Source organism: Cherax quadricarinatus, unplaced genomic scaffold (genome assembly GCF_038502225.1).
Source record: "Cherax quadricarinatus isolate ZL_2023a unplaced genomic scaffold, ASM3850222v1 Contig51, whole genome shotgun sequence".
In the NCBI taxonomy this organism is placed as follows: domain Eukaryota; kingdom Metazoa; phylum Arthropoda; class Malacostraca; order Decapoda; family Parastacidae; genus Cherax; species Cherax quadricarinatus.
Genome location: NW_027195077.1, coordinates 247,174 through 255,000, shown reverse-complemented (window position 1 = coordinate 255,000; position 7,827 = coordinate 247,174). Strand labels below are relative to the sequence as shown.

At 43.1% G+C, this 7,827-nt stretch overlaps 1 pseudogene; it reads right to left on the bottom strand.

The window, feature by feature from the left end:
- LOC138851168 (organic cation transporter protein-like) overlaps window positions 1-7,827 on the bottom strand; it is a 233,101-nt pseudogene that overhangs the window by 114,650 nt on the left and 110,624 nt on the right.

The window sequence follows — 7,827 nt, the reverse complement described above, 5'->3', positions numbered from 1 at the left end:
TTGAACTGTGTTTGTTAAGAGTTTGTTGAACTGTGTTTGTTAAGAGTTTGTTGAACTGTGTTTGTTAAGAGTTTGTTGAACTGTGTTTGTTTAGAGTTTGTTGTACTGTGTTTGTTAAGAGTTTGTTGAACTGTGTTTGTTAAGAGTTTATTGAACTGTGTTTGTTAAGAGTTTGTTGAACTGTGTTTGTTAAGAGTTTATTGAACTGTGTTTCTTAAGAGTTTGTTGAACTGTGTTTGTGAAGAGTTTATTGAAATGTGTTTGTTAAGAGTTTGTTGAACTGTTTGTTAAGAGTTTATTGAACTGTGTTTGTTAAGAGTTTGTTGAACTGTGTTTGTGAAGAGTTTATTGAACTGTGTTTGTTAAGAGTTTGTTGAACTGTTTGTTAAGAGTTTGTTGAACTGTGTTTGTTAAGAGTTTATTGAACTGTGTTTGTTAAGAGTTTGTTGAACTGTGTTTGTTAAGAGTTTGTTGAACTCTGTTTGTTAAGAGTTTATTGATCTGTGTTTGTTAAGAGTTTATTGAACTGTGTTTGTTAAGAGTTTGTTGAACTGTGTTTGTTAAGAGTTTGTTGAACTGTGTTTGTTAAGATTTTGTTGAACTGTGTTTGTTAAGAGTTTGTTGAACTGTGTTTGTTAAGAGTTTGTTGAACTGTGTTTGTTAAAAGTTTGTTTAACTGTGTTTGTTAAGAGTTTGTTGAACTGTGTTTGTTAAGAGTTTATTGAACTGTGTTTGTAAGAGTTTGTTGAACTGTGTTTGTTAAGAGTTTATTGAACTGTGTTTGTTAAGAGTTTATTGAACTGTGTTTGTTAAGAGTTTGTTGAACTGTGTTTGTTAAGAGTTTGTTGAACTGTGTTTGTTAAGAGTTTGTTGAACTGTGTTTGTTAAGAGTTTGTTGAACTGTGTTTGTTAAGAGTTTGTTGAACTGTGTTTGTTAAGAGTTTGTTGAACTGTGTTTGTTAAGAGTTTGTTGAACTGTGTTTGTTAAGAGTTTGTTGAACTGTGTTTGTTAAGAGTTTGTTGAACTGTGTTTGTTAAGAGTTTATTGAACTGTGTTTGTTAAGAGTTTGTTGAACTGTGTTTGTTAAGAGTTTGTTGAACTGTGTTTGTTAAGAGTTTATTGAACTGTGTTTGTTAAGAGTTTGTTGAACTGTGTTTGTTAAGAGTTTGTTGAACTGTGTTTGTTAAGAGTTTATTGAACTGTGTTTGTTAAGAGTTTGTTGAACTGTGTTTGTTAAGAGTTTGTTGAACTGTGTTTGTTAAGAGTTTATTGAACTGTGTTTGTTAAGAGTTTATTGAGCTGTGTTTGTTAAGAGTTTGTTGAGCTGTGTTTGTTAAGAGTTTGTTGAACTGTGTTTGTTAAGAGTTTGACGAGCTGTGTTTGTTAAGAGTTTGTTGAGCTCCAGTGTATTATTCGTCAGCAATAAATAAAGAGAAGCAGTGACCAGCCTCACCAGTGACCAGCCTCACCAGTGACCAGCCTCACCAGTGACCAGCCTCACCAGTGACCAGCCTCACCAGTGACCAGCCTCACCAGTGACCAGCCTCACCAGTGACCAGCCTCACCAGTGACCAGCCTCACCAGTGACCAGCCTCACCAGTGACCAGCCTCACCAGTGACCAGCCTCACCAGTGACCAGCCTCACCAGTGACCAGCCTCACCAGTGACCAGCCTCACCAGTGACCAGCGTCACCAGTGACCAGCGTCACCAGTGACCAGCCTCACCAGTGACCAGCCTCACCAGTGACCAGCCTCACCAGTGACCAGCCTCACCAGTGACCAGCCTCACCAGTGACTTAAGATCTTACTTGTCCAGAACCAGAAAGGTGAAGATGTACGATGGAATCTCGACCAGCATTGTTGCGATGAAATTTACAAATATATTGCCACCCAAACTGCTAGAGTTGTAGGAGAGTCCATAGTATACCAGAGTGCAGACAACCCTGCCAATATATATCTTTATTATATATACACACAACCTTCACTATGGAAGAAGCTGACTGGTAAACACGTTTAATATCTAGGATGATCACAGATATATGTATACATATATATATATATATATATATATATATATATATATATATATATATATATATATATATATATATATATATATATATATATATATATATATATATGATAATTAAATTTTGCCCATGTTAATTCTTATCAATTTCTCGGTACTGTACACCATTAATATATTCACAAAGTTATATATATAATTACTAAGATAGTCAGAGGTGTATACCTATGCTGAGAAAGTCATACTTGAAAACATGTGATGACTCAATCATCATTCTCTTCACTCTGTGTCAACATAAACATAGGTAGAAATCGTAGTAATTTATATATACATTACTTGGTTCCTTTCCATTAAATAATTAAAAATACATAAAAGAGGTCATGCATGTGTGATTAAATACTGAGTTGTAGTTACATTTATTCAGCATTAATAATTAATATATTATCTGAGATAAAATGTGAAAATACTGCACTTAGAAACACATTGTATCTTACAATGTGAAAATAACTTAAAATTTAAGTAATTATTTTTCGTCTCTCAACAGGCTGAGAGGAGGCTTTCTGAGCCTGCTCCTGCTGACACCTGGTGGCGAACCGTGTACTACAGTACGCAAGATGGCGGATCGTCAGGGTAGAAGAGTAAACACGGTCTGTTTTGAATTCATTCGTGGCTCTCTCAGCTGTGCGACGATGCATGTCTTGTTGCCTACCATTATTCGCGACGTCTACGGCAGCCCCACTGAGGAATTATATGGTGTGGCTCTCAATGGGATGTCGAGGATTTTTGTAAAATTCGCAAATGCCGGATTTTACTCCAAGATTGTGGAAGCTTTTCAAGAGAGGAATATGGCGGTGAATTCAGCCGTAGAGGTATGCCTGCATGATGTCTCCACATACGTCACCTGGGTCAAAGTAAGGAACGTGCCTTTCGAGGCGGAGGAGTATGTTATTCGGAAAGTTTTTGGTAGATACGGCACGGTACATGCAGCGACCAAGGGAGTGTGGAGGGAGGGCCCATACGAGGGGCTCCCGGAAGGCTCCTGCACCCTGAAGATGACATTAAAACAGCCGATTCCAACTTACGTTCATCTGGAACACTACAGGTCCCAAGTTTTCATGCACTATGCAGGCCAACGGAAGACATGCAGGTTATGCAACTCGTAAGACCATATGGCTGCTCAGTGCTCGAGACGCTTGGTTGTCCGCATCCGGGAACCTTCTCCTGTGGTCCTAAGAACCGAGGCTTTCGATCTGGGGACTGGTCCCTCGACTGGACAAGGACCTAAGCTTCGGAGTGAGGAAGTACAACAAGAGTGAAACGCGGTCTATAGCGTGCGCCACCCTGTCGGTGGACACTACAAACGTGCCCACGCCATCAGTGGGGCCTACGGAGCCTATGGAGTTGTCACAGGAAAGTGATTAATGAATCTCAGCATGATTTGAGGAGGTAGATCATGGTACTGAATATGATATTGTGTATATGGACTTCAGTAAGGCTTTCGATAGAGTTCCACATCAGAGGCTGTTGAGGAAACATGAGGCACACGGAACAGGAGGAGGATTTTTTTCCTGGATAGAGGCATGATTGACAAATAGGCAGCAGAGAGTTTGCATAAGTGGGGAAAAATCAGAATGGGAGCACGTCACAAGCGGTGTTCCACAGGGGTCAGTTTTGGGCCCCTTGCTGTTCTGAAAACGACATAGATGAGGAAATAAATAGGAACGTAAGCTAATTTGCTGATGACACCAATTGATTCTAATGAGGACATTAGAGCACTCCACAATGATTTGAATACACTAGTGCAGTGGTCAGAGGTGAGGTAGATGCAGTTTAATTTAGACAAATGCAAAGTTCTAAATGTTGGACAGGAAAATAACCATGTCACATATAAACTAAATAATGCAGATCTTAATATTACGGCTCGCAAAAGAGATTTGGGAGTTCTGGTTAGTAGTTATTTGAGATCAAGACAACAGTGCATAAGTGTTGACAAAAAGCTAACAGAAAATCGGCTTCATATAAAGAAGTATGAATAACAAGTCCTCAGGTTGTTCTTCAACTTTACATATCCTTTATTAGGCCTCATTTAGACTATGCTGCACAGTTTTGGTCACAGTATTACAGAATGGATATAAATGCTCTGGTAAACGTACAAAGGAGGATGACAAAGTTGGTCACATGTATCAGAAATCTTTTCTATGAGGATAGACTGAGGGCCCTGAATCTGCACTCTCTAGAAAAGCCTTAGAAAAGACTTAGGGGAGGATATGATTGAGGTGTATAAATGGAAAACAGTAATTAATAAAGGGGATGTAAATAGTGTGCTAAAAACATTTAGCATAGACTGGACTCGCAGCAGTGGTTTTAAGTTGGAAAAAAATCAGATTCATGAAGGATATAGAAAAGGACTGGTATGGTAATAGAGTTGTATATGAGTGGAACAAACTCCCGAGCGCCGTCATAGAAACTAAGACGTTGTGTAGTTTTAAAAATAGGTTGGATAAATTCATGAGTTAGTCTGAGTGGGTGTGAGTTGGCCCTGAGTAGCTTGTGCTACTAGTTCAGATGCCATGCTCCTCCCTTAGTTGGCTTAAGTCAGTGGGTGAATTAGACCTGCCTTGCATGGGCCAGTAGGCCTGCTGCAGTGTTCCTTCTTTCTTATGCTCTTATCTGTGTAAATAAGTACGAGCTACAGTATAATGCAGCATTGGACGAACAAAAATTTTTTGATATGGTATACCAACGCACACGTGAAGCGTGCTCTCATTATAGGATTCATCAGGAAAGGGATCAAAAGAATGTAACAGCATATAGCCTGAAATGGGACGAATATCAGCTGAACGAATTCTGGGTTCTTGTAACCCGACACATATTGAGAAAAACTGAGAGAGCAACACTTGGAGTTCTTCCCGATTACCCCTGAGGCCACGAATATTCCATTGTAAATAAGACATTATTTACAAAGACAGGTATGCTAACAAGAAGAAGCAATAAGATCTATGGGCTATTATGGTCAGTGAAGTCAACGTTTGGGGGCAACGGTAAGCATGTAAGCTAGGAGAAATCAGAATCCTGTGAAGGAAAAGATTGTTGCGAGGGCCGTGAAAAAGTAAGAACAATATCAAGAGAGACATTAGTGAAGAGGGACTCATTGTCAGGCATCTTACAGGTCAGAAGTGGGTGTACACATTAGATGAAGTCTTGAGAATAATGTAGGTGAGCAGGAGAAAAAGTACCTTGGGTGTGTGTATATATTTGTATCTGAGAATGTGAATGTTTTATGTATATTATGATAATAGAAAATGATTTGCAGAACCTGACCTGTCTTTGTCGGTAGCTTGCTTGCAACTGACTCCAGTTACACTCATACACGACGATATGACTCATAGGAGGTCACAGGGGACACACCCAACCAGCCATCTTACTGGTCGGTACAATGGTATTATATTGTAAGTACATAGACTACAGTACTATCTATAGTATAGGGAGTAATAGCACGTGAAAAATAAATGAGAAATATATTACATAAATATAATCAAGAGACTAGTTACTGAGCGAGCCTGTCTTGGAGTCTGCCTGAGCTAGCTACAGAGACCAGGTTGGTAATAACACGAAAACAACTATCGAAACACTAACTGATCAGAAGTGGTCATAAAAGGGTTTATTGCAGAACCGTACTCGTTGAGCTGGCCCAAAAGGGTCAGGTGACCCTCCAAAAAAGGTAACCATAGTGAGGGTCGTCACACAGGCTCTGTCCCCACTACTGTTGACTACAGTAAGGACGGACACAGCAAAGTAACCATAGTGAGGGTCGCCACACAGGCTCTGTCCCCACTACTGTTGACTACAGTAAGGATGGACACAGCAAAGTAACCATAGTGAGGGTCACCACACAGGCTCTGTCCCCACTACTGTTGACTACAGTAAGGACGGACACAGTAAAGTAATCATAGTGAGGGTCGCCACACAGGCTCTGTCCCCACTACTGTTGACTACAGTAAGGACGGACACAGCAAAGTAACCATAGTGAGGGTTGCCACACAGGCTCTGTCCCCACTACTGTTGACTACAGTAAGGACGGACACAGCAAAGTAACCATAGTGAGGGTTGCCACACAGGCTCTGTCCCCACTACTGTTGACTACAGTAAGGACGGACACAGTAAAGTAACCATAGTGAGGGTCACCACACAGGCTCTGTCCCCACTACTGTTGACTACAGTAAGGACGGACACAGCAAAGTAACCATAGTGAGGGTCACCACACAGGCTCTGTCCCCACTACTGTTGACTACAGTAAGGACGGACACAGCAAAGTAACCATAGTGAGGGTCACCACACAGGCTCTGTCCCCACTACTGTTGACTACAGTAAGGACGGACACAGTAAAGTAACCATAGTGAGGGTCACCACACAGGCTCTGTCCCCACTACTGTTGACTACAGTAAGGACGGACACAGCAAAGTAACCATAGTGAGGGTCACCACACAGGCTCTGTCCCCACTACTGTTGACTACAGTAAGGACGGACACAGCAAAGTAACCATAGTGAGGGTCACCACACAGGCTCTGTCCCCACTACTGTTGACTACAGTAAGGACGGACACAGCAAAAGTAACCATAGTGAGGGTCGCCACACAGGCTCTGTCCCCACTACTGTTGACTACAGTAAGGACGGACACAGCAAAGTAACCATAGTGAGGGTCGCCACACAGGCTCTGTCCCCACTACTGTTGACTACAGTAAGGACGGACACAGCAAAGTAACCATAGTGAGGGTCGCCACACAGGCTCTGTCCCCACTACTGTTGACTACAGTAAGGACGGACACAGCAAAAGTAACCATAGTGAGGGTGGCCACACAGGCTCTGTCCCCACTACTGTTGACTACAGTAAGGACGGACACAGCAAAGTAACCATAGTTAGGGTCGCCACACAGGCTCTGTCCCCACTACTGTTGACTACAGTAAGGACGGACACAGCAAAAGTAACCATAGTGAGGGTCGCCACACAGGCTCTGTCCCCACTACTGTTGACTACAGTAAGGACGGACACAGCAAAGTAACCATAGTGAGGGTCGCCACACAGGCTCTGTCCCCACTACTGTTGACTACAGTAAGGACGGACACAGCAAAGTAACCATAGTGAGGGTCGCCACACAGGCTCTGTCCCCACTACTGTTGACTACAGTAAGGACGGACACAGCAAAGTAACCATAGTGAGGGTCGCCACACAGGCTCTGTCCCCACTACTGTTGACTACAGTAAGGACGGACACAGCAAAGCATATACAATATGAAGGGATAAACTCTTGTAAATCATTCAGCACAAGAAACAGACGGTCACTGTGCCACGGTCACTGTGCCACGGTCACTGTGCCACTGTCACTGTGCCACGGTCACTGTGCCACGGTCACTGTGCCACGGTCACTGTGCCACGGTCACTGTGCCACGGTCACTCTGCCACGGTCACTGTGCCACGGTCACTGTGCCACGGTCACTGTGCCACGGTCACTGTGCCACGGTCACTGTGCCACGGTCACTGTGCCACGGTCACTGTGCCACGGTCACTGTGCCACGGTCACTGTGCCACGGTCACTGTGCCACGGTCACTGTGCCACGGTCACTGTGCCACGGTCACTGTGCCACGGTCACTGTGCCACGGTCACTGTGCCACGGTCACTGTGCCACGGTCACTGTGCCACGGTCACTGTGCCACGGTCACTGTGCCACGGTCACTGTGCCATGGTCACTGTGCCACGGTCACTGTGTCACGGTCACTGTGCCACGGTCACTCTGCCACGGTC